Source organism: Chiloscyllium punctatum, chromosome 28, assembly GCF_047496795.1.
Source record: "Chiloscyllium punctatum isolate Juve2018m chromosome 28, sChiPun1.3, whole genome shotgun sequence".
Classification (NCBI taxonomy): domain Eukaryota; kingdom Metazoa; phylum Chordata; class Chondrichthyes; order Orectolobiformes; family Hemiscylliidae; genus Chiloscyllium; species Chiloscyllium punctatum.
The window spans coordinates 83,567,247-83,582,593 of NC_092766.1; the positions used below are offsets into that span (position 1 = coordinate 83,567,247).

At 45.1% G+C, this 15,347-nt stretch overlaps 2 non-coding genes across 2 annotated transcripts; both read right to left on the minus strand.

Moving 5' to 3' along the window:
• Nucleotides 1-1,563: 1,563 nt before the first annotated feature.
• Nucleotides 1,564-1,637, minus strand: trnav-cac (transfer RNA valine (anticodon CAC)). Its single transcript has one exon. It is a non-coding gene; the product is annotated as a tRNA-Val (tRNA).
• Nucleotides 1,638-4,502: 2,865 nt separating this feature from the next.
• Nucleotides 4,503-4,575, minus strand: trnav-cac (transfer RNA valine (anticodon CAC)). Its single transcript has one exon. It is a non-coding gene; the product is annotated as a tRNA-Val (tRNA).
• Between the last annotated feature and the right edge of the window lie 10,772 nt (nt 4,576-15,347).

The following is a 15,347-nucleotide window of genomic DNA, read 5'->3' on the forward strand; positions in this document are numbered from 1 at the left end:
TTTGTCATTAAAAATTGCAATTCATCGAAACATTGTTATGACCTTTGATCAAATTAAACTTTTAATTATTGTTTATTCGTGAATTGCCGGGATTTTGTTTTTTTATTGATTTCCATACACCTATTCGTGTTGAATGCAAGATTGACATGCTTTGACAATGCCGGAGAGTGTTCATTTGAAACTTGTTTTTTTCTTATCTTTCACTGATTTTACTTATTGCATAAGATTACATGGTACCTCAGTGGTTAGCAATGCTGTCTCACATTGCCAGGGACATTGGTTTGATTCTCTCCTCGGGTGACTGTGGGGACTTTGCACGTTCTCCCCAAATCGATGTGACTTTGCTGTCGTGTCCTCCCACAATCCAAACATGTGCAGGTTAGGTGAGCTGGCCATGCTAAATCGCACATCGTGTTCAGGGATATGTGTGTTAGTCAGCAGTAAATGTGAAGAAATATGATCGGAAAAAGTGTTTGGGTGGGTTACTCTTTGGAGGATCATTTTATTCAAACAAATGGCCTGTTATAGCATTGAGGTAGCAGGGGTGCTTTCGTGGCGTCACGAGTATTACGGTGCAGGCCGAGATATAAGACATGTTGGAACGGAAACGGAGGAATCTACAAACAGGCTAGAATGACATCGCATCCATTTGGATTTCTTTAAATCACTGACGAGCAGGAAAATGTAAACGGCGAGGGCGAGTGGGGAGGTGAGGAAGTTGCAGCTCTGGTGAAAGTCCAAAGGTCCCTCTGAGAGTGTAATTTCGTTCATTGCTGTTGCTGTTTGAATGAGCCACCAACGTGCGAACTGCTCCAAAACATGATTCAGGATCTCTGGTGCCAATTCTCGCACGTTGAATAACTGCCACACTTCCCCAGTCGCCCTCCCGTTTACATTTTCCTGCTCGTCAGTGATTTCAAGAAAACCAAATGGATGCGATGTCATTCTGTAGTCTCTCTGTCGATTCCTCCGTTTCAGTTCCAACGTGGCTTAGATCTCGGGGCGCACCTTAATACTAGCGACGCTATGAAAGCACAGGTCCAGAGGTTCCTCTGAGAGTGTAATTTCTTTCATTGCTGTTGCTGATTGAATGAGCCACCAACCTGCGAACTGCTCCAAAACATGATTCAGGACCTCTGGTGCCAATTCTCGCACGTTGAATAACGACAGACACCTTCCAAATGAGGTCTTTCAGAGACGACTTTGGGATACATTTGACGGACAGATTAGTTCAGGAATCCGTGGTGCATTGTGACACCAGCGCATCAGCTTCTTCCCTATCTTTGAACCGGGCCGCCTGCGCAAGGAATGCAAATGCGGTAATGCTTTTCGTGGAAGGATCAGAAGGGGGTAACTACACTCTCAAACAGAACGGCATATGATCAGAACCAGGTAGGAGAAAAACTTTACAATGCTTTGCACTGTTAGTAAATGGAACTGCATTGCATTTCACGACGAGAGCAGATTTGTTTAAGCAAACTCGAAGGCAGGTTTGCAGATGGGAAAGCAAGCAAGTCAGATCCGTTCTTGTCCATGTAAAAGGCTGCAGTTGAAGAACAAAGCAGTTTCTGCCCAGTTTCGAACTGGGGACCCTTTCGCGTGTGAGGCGAACGTGATGACCACTACACTACAGAAACAGGCCTCTGCCGTCCCTGCTGCGGCTCAGTGGCATCACTGTAACCTGAAGCCATTCCACCTTTCACCTTTCTGTTTCCATGAGCTCATTGTTGAATGGGGACTTGTTTAAATTTGGCTATGTGCTGAGCATGGACGTGATACACCGAAGTATCTGTTTCCACGTGGTGTACCCCAATAACGTTGTGTTGCTCACACCTGCTTTAAAGAATTACGTTTTTGCGGAGCTTACCGTCGCAAAATCATTTAGTCTGTTCGACTGCTCACGGGAAAGGTAGTATTGTTAAACACTGCAGAAACGAACGACATCCTTACTTATGCTCCGACTGACCATACTCCGTGAAAGTTTCCCAGATTCTCAGTTGAGGATTTTTGCAGCTGGAAGTTACCTCAGAAACCCTGTTAATTCGTAATGTATTGAGCGAATCGCAAAACAGAAAACATTTAACACGAAACACAAACAAAACTGGAAAACCAAATGCATTTTCAGACACAGCGAGCATGAATGCTAAATGTGAGACAGTCCGGGGGCATGAGCCATAAAGTAATCACACAACTAACAACGGGGCATTTCCAAACTACTCTTTCAAACATACTGGAGCCTGAGTGCACCACCACTTCCCAGACAATGCTGCAAAGCGACAAAGAAAGAACATAATAAGAATGGGCCATAAAAAGTGAATTTCACCAATCGCAGTCTCGATTAGATTACCTTTCCCTTCCGATGTCTCCAGGACGGAAATGAAGAAAGTGGGAGAAATTCAATAACATATGACATCGAAATAGATTGGAACGATTTTCTCATTGGCCAGAAAACCGAATGACGGCGAGTCGAGTCACGGTAGGACTCTGTTTCGCAACAGCGATGAAATAACAGTCTCCATTCGGTTCCAGTAAAAGCTCAACTTGCCTGGAACTGAAAGCAACAGTAGAGCTGCTTGCGATTTTCCCCGCGGGAGGCGAACACGATCACGACAGAACAGGCACTTTGGAAAATTCGGCACTTTCCCACACCGCAGTCAATTCCCCGGGAAGCAAACCCATTTTTCTTCTGTTTTAAGCAGAAATGCCGCAGGGATCGAAACAGCATTTTAACAAGCGGTGCCGATGGAGCTGTTCAGAGGAAATGGCAGCGGAGGGATTCCAACCCACGCCTCTGTTGAGACTGGAGCCTTAATCCAGCGCCTTAGACCGCTCGGCCACACTACCAACACGCCCGCCACGCTATTTTCTTGCAATTCCAATTGTGCTCCTGCATAACAACAGATGCAAACCCACGTGAAAAGGGTTCGATGATCCCTCACCGACTCGCACAGCAGCTCGGATGTGCCCGTCTACAATATCAATTTCTCAGCAGATAATGACAGCCCATCAATACAGACAAAAATCACTGGTAAGCTGAGTCTATCTTCTCAGACTGGATTCAGCTACAAATGTATCTGTGAGTGCGTGAGAATATAGGATCGGTTATGATTGGGTCAAATTACCATCAGCTGCTTGACATGACTGCAATTCGGATTCTTGCTTTGCTAAATGATTTCACCCATTGCTCGAAACAGGACAACTTTCACGTTTACACGGAACATGAAACACACCGGACTACAGGGAAAATGCACAAAGCTGAGCAGGCCGTGTCCCAAATCATACGTGCAGCATAGTTTCAGTCACTGTGTCTGTCTTGCAGAATAAGGTTCCCAAAGAAAGTTCCACCCTAAAACCGGAGGTCGCATTCCAATCCGAGAACGACAGATTGCATCGTGAGGAAGGTCTGACCTCGGGGCCGGTTCGAGATGCCACTTTCCTTGCCTTTTACCTTCACCGTGCAATTTGCTGCAGAGATGTTCACACCTGGACATGAGCCTCATGGATACAACTGAGTCGGAAACCTGTGTGGGAATCGATGAGAAGCGTCTCAATAGAGTTTAACAAATTCCATGGTGCTTTTTAGAAATGCAGTTTCTTTTCACCTCAATCTAAAAGGCAGTTTCTCAACATAGTAACAGAAGTCAAAAGGTAATTACCTCACCCCACCCCCACTCCGGAAGAGGTGCTGACTGCCCTTGATTGCTTTTTGTTCACGATGTGAAGAGCTCTCACGCCTGATTCACCTTCACGTGTCTGGTTGCTGAGTGAATCACAAAGAAGGAGTTTCACCAGAGCTGCAACTGCCACACTTCCCCAGTCGCCCTCCCGTTTACATTTTCCTGCTCGTCAGTGATTTCAAGAAAACCAAATGGATGCGATGTCATTCTGTAGTCTCTCTGTCGATTCCTCCGTTTCAGTTCCAACGTGGCTTAGATCTCGGGGCGCACCTTAATACTAGCGACGCTATGAAAGCACAGGTCCAGAGGTTCCTCTGAGAGTGTAATTTCTTTCATTGCTGTTGCTGATTGAATAAGCCACCAACCTGCGAACTGCTCCAAAACATGATTCAGGATCTCTGGTGCCAATTCTCGCACGTTGAATAACGACAGACACCTTCCAAATGAGGTCTTTCAGAGACGACTTTGGGATACATTTGACAGACAGATTAGTTCAGGAATCCGTGGTGCATTGTGACACCAGCGCATCGGCTTCTTCCCTATCTTTGAACCGGGCCGCTGCGCAAGGAATGCAAATGCGGTAATGCTTTTCGTGGAAGGATCAGAAGGGGGTAACTACACTCTCAAACAGAATTGCATATGATCAGAACCAGGTTGGAGAAAAACTTTACAATGCTTTGCACTGTTAGTAAATGGAACTGCATTGCATTTCACTACGAGAGCAGATTTGTTTAAGCAAACTCGAAGGCAGGTTTGCAGATGGGAAAGCAAGCAAGTAAGCTCAGTTCTTGTCCATGAAAAAAGGCTGCAGTCGAAGGACAAAGCTGTTTCTGCCCAGTTTCGAACTGGGGACCTTTCGCGCGTGAGGCGAACGTGATGACCACTACACTACAGGAACAGGCATCTGCCGTCCCTGCTGGGGCTCAGTGGCATCACTGAAACCTGAAGCCATTCTACCTTTCACCTTTCTGTTTCCATGAGCTCGTTGTTGAATGGGGACTTGTTTAAATTTGGCTATGTGCTGAGCATGGACGTGATACACCGAAGTATCTGTTTCCACGTGGTGTACCCCAATAACGTTGTGTTGCTCACACCTGCTTTAAAGAATTACGTTTTTGCGGAGCTTACCGTCGCAAAATCATTTAGTCTGTTCGACTGCTCACGGGAAAGGTAGTATTGTGAAACACTGCAGAAACGAACGACATCCTTACTTTTGCTCAGACTGACCATACTCCGTTAAAGTTTCCCAGATTCTCAGTTGAGCATTTTTGCAGCTGGAAGTTACCTCAGAAACCCTGTTAATTCGTAATGTATTGAGCGAATCGCAAAATAGAAAGCATTTAACACGGAACACAAACAAAACTGGAAAACCAAATGCATTTTCAGACACAGCGAGCATGAATGCTAAATGTGAGACAGTCCGGGGGCATGAGCCATAAAGTCATCAGACAACTAACAATAGGGCAATTCCAAACTACTCTTTCCAACATACTGGAGCCTGAGTGCACCACCACTTCCCAGACAATGCTGCAAAGCGACAAAGAAAGAACATAATAAGAATGTGCCATAAAAAGTGAATTTCACCAATCGCAGTCTCGATTAGATTACCTTTCTCTTCCGATGTCTCCAGGACGGAAATGAAGAAAGTGGGAGAAATTCAATAACATATGACATCGAAATAGATTGGAACGATTTTCTCATTGGCCAGAAAACCGAATGACGGCGAGTCGAGTCACCGTAGGACTCTGTTTCGCACCAGCGATGAAATAACAGTCTCCATTTGGTTCCAGTAAAAGTTCAACTTGCCTGGAACAGAAAGCAACAGTCGAGCTGCTTGCGATTTTCCCCGCGGGAGGTGAACACGATCACGACAGCACAGACACTTTGGAAAATTCGGCACTTTCCCACACCGCAGTCAATTCCCCGGGAAGCAAACCCATTTTTATTGTGTTTTAAACAGAAATGTAGCAGGTATCGAAACAGCTTTTTCACAAGCTGTGCCGATGGAGCTGTTCAGAGGAAATAGCAGCGGTGGGATTCGAACCCACGCCTCTGCCGAGACTTGGAGTCTGAATCATTTGCCTTAGACCGCTCGGCCACACAACCAACGCGCCCAGCGCCCCATTTCGATGATCCCTCTCCGACTCGCACAGCTGCTGGGATGTGCCCGTCTACAATATCAATTCCTCAGCAGATAATGACAGCCCATCAATCCAGACAAAAATCGCTGGTAAGCTGAGTCTATCTTCTCAGACTGGATTCAGCTACAAATGTATCTCTGAGTGCGTGAGAATATATGATCGGGTCAAATTACCATCAGCTGCTTGACATTATTGCAATTCGGATTCTTGCTTTGTTGCCGTTGTAGAACAAAGCAACTTCTGCCCACTTTCGAACTCGGGACGTTCCGCGCTTCAAGCGAACGTGATGACCGCTACACTACAGAAACAAGCCGCAGTCTCCCCTCCTGCGGCTCAGTAGTATTCAGCACTGAAAGTTGAAGCCATTCTTCCTTTCACCTTTCTGTTTCCAATAACGCGTTGCTGTTCAGCGTAATTGACATCTTGAAAACGTTAAAGAAAAGACCCTCTTCCAACTCAGTTCCAAAACGTTTCCAACTCAGTTATTATCAATGTGGCTCGAGTCCATGTGTGAATTTCTCTGCAGCAAATTGTACGGTTCACGTAAAATGCATAAAAAACATGCACACCAACCTGCACCAATACCTGTCTCCTGTTATTAAACTGTTATTGACAGAAACACCAGCACACAACCTTCCACCACTACCCTGTCTCTTGCCAATAAGCAGATATATGCAGAAACACACACAACCCTCCATCATCACACTGTCCCCTTCCATTAAGTAGATATACACAGAAACACACACAACTCTCCACCAAAACCCTGTTTCTTGCCACTAATCAGATATACACTAAAACACAAAACACAAGTCTCCACCGCCACGTTGTCTCACGATATCAAGCAGATATACACAGAAACACACAACCCTGCACCAACACTTTGCCTCCGAACAATAAGCATATTATACACAGAAACACACACAAATCTCTAAAACACCTTTCTGTCTCCTGCCATTAAACAAATATAACAGAAACACACACACACACACAATCATTCACGACCACACTGTCTCCTGCCATTACACAGATCTACACAGAAACACACGCACAAACACTCACACACACAATGGTCTACCATCCCACACTCACCGACAATTAAACAGGTATAAAAAGAAACACACACACATCTCGACACCATCCCCCTGTCTCTTGCCATTAAATAGACATACACAGAAACACACACACAATCCTTCATCTCCACGCTGTCTCCTGCAACTAAACAGACATACACAGGAACACACACACACACGCACACACAATCCTTGACACCCAATTTGTCTCCTGTCATTGAGCAGGTATACACAGAAACACACACTCACCATCCTCCACCACCACGCTGTCTGCTGATATTAAACAGAAATTTACAGAAACATACAGCAACCCTCCACCACCACCATGTCTCCTTTCATTAAACAGATATACACAGGAACACAAACACACACAAACTTCCATCACCACCCTGTCTCCTACGATTTTTCAGATATACAGAGAAACACGCATACACCACGTTCTACCAACACCCTGTCTCCTGCAATTAAACAGACATACTCAGAAACACGCACATACCCCCTCCACCACCACCTTGTCTCTTGCCATTAAACGGATATACACAGAAACACAGACCCATACATCGCCCTACCACCACCTTGTCTCCTGTCATTAAACAGATATGCACTGAAACACAGACACATCTCTCCACCACCACCCTGTCCACAGCAATTAAATAGATATACACAGAAACACACACATGCACAACCCTCTACGACCACCCCGTCTCCTGCCATTAAACAGATATAGACAGAAACACACACACATCCCTCCATCACCACCCTGTCTCCTGCCATTGAGTGGATATTCACAAAAATGCACACACACAACCCTCGACCAACTCCCTGTCTCCTGCCATTAAACAGATATACACAGAAACAAACACACGCAACTCTTGGCCACCACCCTGTCTCCTGCCATTAAAAAGATATACACAGGAACAAACACTCACAACTCTCGGTCACCACCCTGTCTCCTGCCATTAAACAGATATACAAAGAAACACTCATACATACACAACCCTCCACCGCCATCCTGTCTCCTGCAAGTAAGCACATAGACACAGAAACACAGACATTCTACCCTCCACTACCACACTGTGTCTTGCCTATAAATAGATTTACGCAGAAACACACACACACCAGCCTCCTCCACCACCATGTCCTGCAATTAAACCGATACATACAGAAACATACACACATATTTCCAGCACCACCCTGTCTCCTGTCATTAAGCATTTAAACACAGAAACACACACAAGTTCCTCCTCCACCACTGTCTCCTGTCATTAAACACGCACGCACACTACCCTCCACCACCACCCTGTCTGCAGCCCTTAAATAGATGTATACAGAAACACACGCACACAACACTCAACGAACACCCTGTCTCCTGCTATTAAACAGGTGCACACAGAAATACACACACAATCCTCCATCACCACCCTGTTTCCTGCCATTAATCAGATATGCACAGAAACACACACACACAATCCTCCATCACCACCCTGTCTCCTGCCCTTAAATAAATATACACAGAAACACACACACACAATCCTCCAACACCACCTTGTTCTCCTATTATTAAGCAGAGATATACAGAAATACACACGCAACCCTCCACCACCACCCTGTCACCAGTCCTTAAACAGATATACACAGAAACACACACACATACACAAACCTCCATGACACCCCATCTCCTACCCATAAACAGATTTATACAGTAACACATATACAAATCCCTCCACCACCACCCTGTCTCCTGAAATTAAGCATATATACACAGAAACACACACACACCATCCTCCACCAACACACTGTCTCCTGCAACTAAACAGATGTACACAGAAACATACACGCATATCTTCAGCACCACCCTGTCTCCTGGCATTAAACAGATATACACAGAAACACACATGCACACAACTCTCCACGAACACCAGTCTGTATCCTGTCATTAAGCAGATATATACAGAAAAACGCACACAACCCTGCACCACCACCTTATCAACTACCATTAAAGAGACTGGCACAAAAAAACGCACACACAACCCTACACCAACACTCTGTCTCCTGGCATTAAACTGATATACACAGAAACACACACAAACACACACACACAACCCTCCACCACCACACTGTTCTCGTGCCATTGAGCAGATATACACAGAAATACACACACACAACCCTCAACCATCACCCTGTCTCCTGCCATTAAACAGATATACACAGAAACACACATGCACACAACCCTCCACGAACACCAGTCTGTCTCCTGTCATTAAGCAGATATATACAGAAAAACGCACACAACCCTGCACCACCACCTTATCAACTACCATTAAAGAGACTGGCACAAAAAAAAACTCACAGACAACCCTACACCAACACTCTGTCTCCTGGCATTAAACTGATATACACAGAAACACACACACACACACACACACACGAAACCCTCCACCACCACACTGTTCTCGTGCCATTGAGCAGATATACACAGAAATACACACACACAACCCTCAACCATCACCCTGTCTCCTGCCCTAAAACAGATATACACAGAAGCACACGCACAACCGTCCATTGCCAGCCTGTCTCCTGCAATTCAATATATATATATAGAAACACACAAACCCCCCACTACCTCCCTGTCAGCAGCCATTAAATAGATACATGCAGAAACACACACACAGTCCTCCACCACAACCTTATTTCCTGCCACTAAGTGGATATACATTCAAACACGCACTCTACAATTGAACCACAACCATTTCTCCTGCCACTAAACAGATATACATAGAAAAACACACACACATAATCCTCGACCGCCACCCTGTCTGCTGACATTAAACAGATATACCCACAAACACACACACGTCCGTCCACCACCACCCTGTTCTGCTGCCATTTAGCAGATATATACAAAAGTACACACACACAACCCTCGACCACCCTCATGTCTCCTGCCCTGAAACAGATATACACAGAAACACACACATATACAGAACCCTCCACCACCACCCCGTTTGCTGCCGTTCATCAGACATACACATAAACACACACAGACACAACCCTCCACCATCACACTCTCTCTGGCGATTAAACCGATATAAACAGAAACACAAACTAATCTCGACACCATCACCCTGTCTCCTGCCATTAAACAGACATGCACAGAAACACACACACACAACCCTCCACCACAACCCTGTCCCCTGCGATTAAACAGATATACGTATAAATGCACAAACACACAACTGTTAGCCACCACATTGTTTTATGCCATCAAACACATACACACAGCAACACCAACACACAAAAACACACAAAACCCCCGACCAACATCTTGTTGCCTGCCATTAAGCAGATATACGCAGAAACGCATGCACAACCCTCAAGCACAACCACGTCTCCTGCAATTAAACAGATATACACAGAAACACACATACAACCTTCCACGAACACCCTGTCTACTGACTTTAAACAGGTATACACAGAAACATACACAATCCTCCACCACCCTGTTACCTGCCACTAAGCACGCAGACACAGAAACACAGGCACTCTACCCTTCAACACCACTGTCTCCTGACATTGAATAGAGATACGCAGAAACACACACAACCCTCCATGACAATCCTGTCTCCTGCCATTGAGCAGGTATACAGAGAAACACTCACACACAATCATGTCACCTGCCATTTAGCATATATACGCAGAAGCACACACACACAACCCTCCACACCAACATGCCACCTGCCATTTAATAGTTATACACAGAAGCACACACACAGCACACTCCACTCCCACCCTGTCTCTAGCCCTTAAATATATATACACATTGACACACATGCACTCAACCCAATATGACCATATTGCCTCCTGACCTTAAACAGGTAGACACTGAACCCAATGCACAACCCTCCACCACCACCCTGTCTCCTGTCTTTAAGCAGATATACACACAAACACACACACATCCCTCAACCACCACCCTGTTTCCTGCCATGAAAAAGATGTATGCAGAAACTCACAAACATACACACACACGCACACACAAGCACATACAAAACTCCATGAACACCCTGCCTCCTGTCATTGGACAGATATACACAAAAAACACACACATCAAACTGTCTCGTGCCAGTAAGCACATATACATGGAAACACACACTCACTCATTCAAATCTCCTCGACAACCCTGTCTCCTGTCATCAAACAGTTATACATGGAAATGCACACACACACAACTTCCACGAAATTTACAGCTGAGGGAACGCCAGTTACGATGCGATTAGGCAAGATTTAGGAAGTATACGATGGGGAAGGAACCTGCAGGGAATGGGCACATTAGAAATGTGGAGCTTATTCAAGGAAACGCTCCTGAGAGTCCTAGATAAAAATGTTCCTGTCAGGCAGGGAGGAAGCTGTAGAGCGCAGGAGCCGTGGTTTACGAAGGAAGTAGAATCTCTGGTCAAGAGGAAGAGGGAGGCTTACGGTCGGATGAGATGTGAGTGTTGAGTTAGGGCACTTGAGGGTTACAAGGTAGCCAGGAAAGACCTAAAGAGAGAGCTCAGAAGAGTCAGGAGGAGACATGAGAAGTTGTTGGACGATAGGATCAGGGTAAACCATAAAGCTTTCTATAGGTATTTAAGGAATAAAAGAATGACAAGAGTAGAATTAGGGGCAATCAAGGATATTAATGAGAAGTTGTGTGAAGAGTCGGAGGAGATAGAGAAAGTACTAAATGAATATTTTTCGACAGTATTCACTCTAGAAATCGACAATGTTGTCGAGGAGAAGACTGAGATACAGGCTGCTAGACTCGGTGGGATTGAGGTTCACAATGAAGAGGTATTAGAAATCCTGCAGAGTGTGAAAATAGATAAGTCCACTGGGCTGGATGGGATTTAGCCTGGGATCCTCTGGGAAGCAAGGGAGGACGTTGCCGGGCCTTTGGCATTGATCTTTAAATCGTCATTGTCTACAGGAATAGTGCGAGAAGACTGGAGGAGAGCAAATGTGGTTCCCCTGTTCAAGCAGGGGAGTGGAGACAACCCTGATAATTATACACCAGTGAGCCTTACTTCAGTTATTGGTAAAGTGTTGGAAAAGGTTATAACAGATAGGATTTACAATCATCTAGATAATAATAATTTGATAATGGAGAGTCAGCACGGTTTTGTGAAGGTTATGTCGTGCCTCACAAACCGTATTGAGTTCTTTGAGAAAGTGTCCAAACAGGTAGATGAGAGTAAACTCGATGATGTGGTGAAAATTGATATCAGCAACGCATTTGATAAGGTTCTCCACAGTAGGCTATCGTTCAAAATGCGGAGGAATGGGATTGTAGGAGATATAGCAGGTTGGATCAGTAATTGACTTGCTGAAAGAAGACAGAGGGTGGTGGTTGATGGGAAATGTTCATCTGGAGTTCAGTTGCTAGTGATGTGCCGCAAGGGTTGGTGTTGGGTCCACTGCTGTTCATCATTTTTATAAACGACCTGGATGAGGCAGGAGAAGGGTGGGTTAGTAAATTTGCAGACAACATTAAGGTCGGTGGAGTTGTGGATAGTGACGAAAGATGTTGTAGGTTACAGAGAGACATAGATAAGCTGCAGAGCTGGGCTGAGAGGTGGCAAATGGAGTTTAATGTGGACAGGTGAGAGGTGATGCACTTTGGTCGGAGGAACAGCAATTCAAAGCACTGGGCTTATGATAAGATTCTTTGTAGTGTAGATGAGCAGAGAGATCTCGGTGTCCAGGTACACAGATCCTTGAAAGTTGCCACCCAGGTTGACTGTGTTGTTAGGAAGGCATTAATATAGGGATCAAGTTCTGAAACCATGAGGTTATGCTACATCTGTACAAAACTCTGGTGCGGCCGCACTTGGAGTATTGTGTACAGTTCTGGTCACCGCAATATAAGAAGTATACGAAGTATGCTTTGGAAAGAGTGCAGAAGAGATTTACTAGGATGTTGCCTGGTATGGAGAGAAGGTCGTCTGAGGAAAGTCTGAGGGACTTGAGACTGTTTTCGTTGGAGAGAAGTTTGAGACATGACTCAATAGCGGCATATAAGATAATCAGAGAATTAGATAGGGTGGACAGGGAGAGTTTTTTCCAAGTATGTTGACGGCGAGAACGAGGGGCATCGATTTAAATTGAGAGGTGACAGATATAGGACAGATGTCAGAGGTAGTTTCTTCACTCAGAGAGTAGTAAGGGTATGGAATGCTTTGCCTTCAATGGTAGTAGATTCGCCAACTTTAAGTAAATTTATGTCGTCATTGGACAAGCATATGGACGTAAATGGAATAATGTGGGTTAGATAGGCTTCAGATTGGAATGACAGGTCGGAGCAACATTGAGGGCCGAAGGGCCTGTCCTGCACCATAATGATCTATATTCTATTTTCTATGAACACCCTGCTTACTGACCTTAAACGGATAAAACGCACATGCATACACAACCTTCCACCACCACCCTGTCTCCTGCCAGTAAGCACATAGATACAGGAATACAGACACGAAACTCTCCACTACCACCTGTCTCCTGCCTTTAAGCAGGTATATACACAAACACACAAACATACACATATACACATCTCTTGACCACCACCCCGTTTCCTGCCGTTCATCAGACATACACAGAAACGCACACGCACAACCCTCCACTACCACACTCTCTCCAGCCCATAAAACAGATATCCACAGAAACACGCACACGTCCCTCTCCCATCACCCTGTCGCCTGCCCTTAAACAGATATACACAGAAACACACATACATACAGAACGCTCCACCGCCACACTGTTTCCTGCAATTAATCAGATATACAAAGAAACAGACACACACAACCCTCCACCACCACCAGTCGGTCTCCCGTTATTAAGCAGATACTTACAGAAAAAACATACACTTCCCTGCACCACCACCCTAACACCAGCATTAAACAGACAGACACAGAAAAAAACAAACAAACAGACAACCCTCCAACAACACTCTGTCTCCTGGTATTAAACAGATATACACAGAAACACACACGTACCCCTCCACCACCACCACCCTGTCTCCTGCCATTTTACAGATATGCACAGAAACACACACACACACAAACCTCCACCACCAAAGTGTCTCCTACCAATAAACACTTAGACACGGAAACACAGACACATATCCTCCACCACCACCCTGTCTCCTGCCATTATAAAGGATATACGCAGAAACACCCACATGCACAACACTCCATGAACACCCTGCCTCCTGCCATTGGACAGATATACACAATAGCATACACACACCAAATTGTCTCGTGCCATTCAGCACATATGCACAGAAACACACACGCACACTCAGTCAAACCTCCTTGACCACCATATCTCCTCTCATCAAGCAGTTATACACGGAAATATACACACACAAACTTCTACGAACACCCTGCCTACTGCCCTTAAACAGATATACACAAAAACGCACATGCAAACACAATCCTCCACCATCACCCTATCTCCTACAATTAAATAGATTCACGCAGAAACACACACACAAGCACAAAAATCCATGAACAACATGCCTCCTGCCATTGAGCAGATATATGCAGGAACACACACACAACTCTTCATGACCACCTTGTCTCCTGCCACTGAACAGATATACACAGAAACACACACACCACCACCCTGTCTCCAGCCCTTAAATAGACATACACAGAATCACAGGCACACCCCTCCGGGACAACCCTATCTCGTGCCATTAAACAGATATACACAGAAACACACACACACAACCCTCCACCACTGCCCTGTTATCCTTCCATTGAGCAGATATGCACATAAATAGACACACACAACTTTCGACCACCACCAGTCTGTCTCCTGTCATTAAGCAGATATATACAGAAAAAACACACACAACCCTTCACCACCCCCCTCTCACCGACCATTAATCAGACATAAACAGACAACCCTCCATCAACACTCTGCTTCCAGGCATTAAACAGATATACACAGAATTGACTGGCTGACAGAAGGCAGAGGGTGGCTGTAGATGGAACGTATTCTGCCTAGACGACAGTGTTGAGTGGGGTCTCCCAGGGTTCTGTACATGGGCCTCTGATTTTTGTAGTTTTTTAAAATGACTTGGATGAGTAGGTTGAGGGGAGGGTTAGTAAATTTGCAGATGACATAAAGTTTGGAGGTGTCAGTGATCGTATAAATGGCTACTGCAGGCTGCAGCGTGACATAGACAGAATGGAGAGCTGGGCTGAGAAATGACAGATTGTGTTCAACCTGGATAAATGCGAAATGATGCATGTTGGAAGGTGGAGCTCGAATGCTGAATATAGGATTAAAGATAGGATTTAAGGCAGTGTGGAGGAACAGAGGGATTTGGATGTGCAAGTACATAGATCCCTCAAAGTTGCAATACAAGTGGATAAGGTTGTTAAGAAAGCATATGGAGTTTTGGCTTTCATCAATGG